The sequence below is a fragment of the Gossypium raimondii genome, chromosome 11 (assembly GCF_025698545.1).
Source record: "Gossypium raimondii isolate GPD5lz chromosome 11, ASM2569854v1, whole genome shotgun sequence".
In the NCBI taxonomy this organism is placed as follows: domain Eukaryota; kingdom Viridiplantae; phylum Streptophyta; class Magnoliopsida; order Malvales; family Malvaceae; genus Gossypium; species Gossypium raimondii.
Genome location: NC_068575.1, coordinates 32,019,340 through 32,022,923, shown reverse-complemented (window position 1 = coordinate 32,022,923; position 3,584 = coordinate 32,019,340). Strand labels below are relative to the sequence as shown.

Here is a 3,584-nt window from a genome sequence, read left to right as displayed (position 1 = left end):
TATATGATGAGCTATTTTGGTACTAATTCCATGTGTTTTCGTAAATGTTTGTCAGGTTTAGTTATTCTAAGTGATTTGAAATTTTGAATGTTAATTGAGGTAAATTAATTTGAATATTAGCTATGAACTTACTAAGATATTTAAGCTTACTTGGGTTGCTTTTTTTTTTTCTGTAGTTAACATTTTGCGGAACTGGTTGGACGGATCAACTTCAAGTCTCACACATCAAGCTTTTGTCTCGATAGATTTTGATTTATGATTTTAGTTTTGTGACATGTATATAGGGTTTTGAAGTTGATAAATTTAAATTTCTACTTTCTAATGTGGTTAAAGTTGGTAGGTAATGTTAAAATTTCATATTTCATGAATAACTTGTGATGAATGTGTGAAACTAGTTTGGAACATCATTTTGATTTTATTTTAGGAGATAATGATTTGTGTTATTTGGTTTGTAAATATGATTTTTGTATTTGGTATCATGGAATTGGAAACTTGTCATTGGATGTCTTACTTGGTGATTTGTTGTGGAAATGGTCACTTTGTTTTGATAAATCTTGAAACTTTGATTGAGGTAATTCGACATTTGAAGTTTAGTATAGATGGTTGATTGTAGCTTATGTTACTTGGAATTTATTTGACGATTGGATAAGATTGATATGTTGGTTATGTCTTGTTCTATATGAATGTTGTTTATATTGAAATGTGATGCCAATGAGGGAATATTGGTTAGGCACACAGTTTGAATGTGAATTATTATATTTTGGTACATTTTTTAATAGGTTAATGTGATGGTAAATTAATGGCTTGGTGTCTAAGAAATTGTAAGTGAATTGGCTTGTGTTTGAAGGTATTTTGGGCACACACAGTTTTCCACACAGTCGTGTGTCCCACACGGTTGCATGACATGACCATGTGGCCTCTTTGATTTTTCGTGCAGGTTCGTCCACACAACCTTAGAGAGTAACACGGCTTGGTGACACAGCCGTGTGACCCTGAGTTACACAGTTTGGCCACACAACCATGTTCCTCAGCCACATGGGCTGAACTCTGTCACATGGCCTGACCACACATAAAAGTTTCATTTTAATCTAGAATTTTTCCTGGTTTGTTTTAAATGTTCTGTAAGCTCGAATTAGTTCTCGTTTTAATTGAATAGCATGGAAATCATTGTAATTGAATTATTTGGTTATTTTAAATTAAATTATGAATGATGTTAAAGTTTTATAGTTGTAATATCTTATAGCTTGGACCAGGTAGAGGATGCCTTGAGATTGAAGTTATTCTCATACTCGTTGAGAGATAGAGCATGAGCATGGTTGAATTCTTTACTGTCTGATTCGGTAACCACATGGTAACAATTGGCTGAACGGTTCTTGATGAAATATTTTCCTCCTAGTAAGAATGCCAAGCTTCGGAATGAAATCACTACATTTCAACAACTTGATTATGAATCTCTGTATGAGGCATATGAGTGGTTCAAACAGCTTTTGCGGAAGTACCCTTACCATGGGATTCCACATTGCATTCAATTAGAGACATTCTAAAATGGTCTTAATGCACATACAATAATGGTGGTAGACAATTCAACTATTGGAGCTCTTTTTTCTATTTCCTACAATGAAGCTTACAAAATTCTTGAAAAGATTTCTTGTAACACCCCATACCCAGTCTGATTGCCGAACCTGAGCTATGGATTGCCACATTAGCCACCAAAGTGACTCCATTAAAACCCAGCCTATCCTTCATCACACCTCAATATTAAACATGTAATATTAAAGATGTAGCAGAGTATCATATAGGTGCTTACATCAAAACATTTAACAAATTTCATTTAGTCACAACTCGCAAACAAATAAAGGTTCTCATACTTGTAGGGTTCGTGTACAGTAAAAGTAAGGGCTCACAAGTAGAATGAGTAAAAGTTTACATATACACAAGCAAAGTTTCACATAAAGGTTCACCTACTGTCTACTACGGGTTAGCGTAATGGTTTTGGTAAGTGTTTTCATACTCAAGGATTCTTAAGTTTTTTGAAGCAGAGTTAATTTTTGGAAACAGGGCTTACAACATAACAAGGTCTTTAGACAAGGTAAGGTTCGCAAACTCCCCTTAAGTACTCAAATTTTATGAACTCAGTTTATAGAGTTTTCTGTTATGCTATATTATTGAAACTCGTTAAGGGTTCGCTGGAGGTAGCTTTCCATATGTTAGGGTTCACACCTTGTCACTAGCAAATGTAACTTCTTGGCGAACTCTAATAAGAAAATCAATTGGTTCTTACATGTTATTGCTTAAAGTAACATGGGTTCACAAATAAAAGCATAGGGAAAGTCATGAAGAGATGAGAATTAAGACAAAATCAAAGCAAACTTGGATCAAATCTTAAAATATAATATGTTTTTATAAAACATTACGGTTCATAAATTAAACCTAAAGAAAACACAAGGAAATATAAAGGAATTTGCTAAGTTTTAAATCATTTGGCGAGGTCATCAGATCTATATTACTAAGCCCAAAACAGGTTATCCCCCATTTCCTTTGTTGTCCAGGGTTCACTTGTACTACCTTTCCAACATGTATGCTTGACTTGGATCACTTGCCTCGCTGTTGCTCACCTTGCGAACTACTTATCTACGATTTTTAGAAAAGAGTGTGTGAGTCTTTTGAACTCAGTGAATTTATAGGAAATAATAACCACATAGTAAGTACAAAACATAAGTTAAATAGAAATATAGGCATGGTTACTAAATTGGCGTACTAGGTTCGCCTTACTTGCGTGACTTCTGGTTCGCAGGTACATACTTGTCAGCTAGCTTGTAAATAATAAAAAGATAAGATTTCAGAAAAAAAAAACAAATTCTTAATCACATGTTCATTCCTGTTGGATAATCAGATCTCCTTATAACACCTTAGAATAACTCAATGAGTCATTAACATGTCCCATTAAGTGTATGTCGTGTTTGAATATAATATGCGGATGTGTAAGTGTACATGTTGAATCAAGTAATAAATTTATGAGAGAGTATTGTTCTTAAGAGGATCAGATTGAGGCACAAAAGTGGTCAAGTTATTATAATAAAATGAAATTAATGCGATGGTAAAGCTATGGTAAGTATGCAATGACAATTAAAGGAATAGTGATGTATGCAATATGTGAAATTAATTAATACTTGGAAATGCTATGGCAACAAGAGTAGAAATGTAATGACAATTATGAGAATTACTACGGGAATATTATGTAAATGAACAAATAAATAACTAAGAATGCGATGGAAAAGATTCTATGGCAAAAGATAAAGGTTATGCGATGTTGAGTGGGAAGGTTGGGATTATGAAGAATCTCCTTTTCTTGTCAGCAATGCCTCAGTTAGCCTACTGCTTAGAAGAGTTCTAAAGTGACCTGCCTCTTTCAAGAGCAAAAACCTCAAGTTACCTTGCCTGTGTTTATAGGCTTTTAATATGGTACCTTGCACTGTTTCCTTTTGTATGAACACTGCTCTATGTGCAAAGTCTACAACATGTATCTGTCAAGTACTTGCTCATATCATTCAACCATAGTCTAACTAATCTAACCTTTTCAGACT

General features: G+C 33.9%; 1 non-coding gene across 1 annotated transcript; it reads right to left on the bottom strand.

The window, feature by feature from the left end:
• Positions 1-1,406: 1,406 nt before the first annotated feature.
• On the bottom strand, positions 1,407-1,513 carry LOC128035101 (small nucleolar RNA R71). Its single transcript, XR_008191505.1, has one exon. It is a non-coding gene; the product is annotated as a small nucleolar RNA R71 (small nucleolar RNA).
• Positions 1,514-3,584: the final 2,071 nt, after the last annotated feature.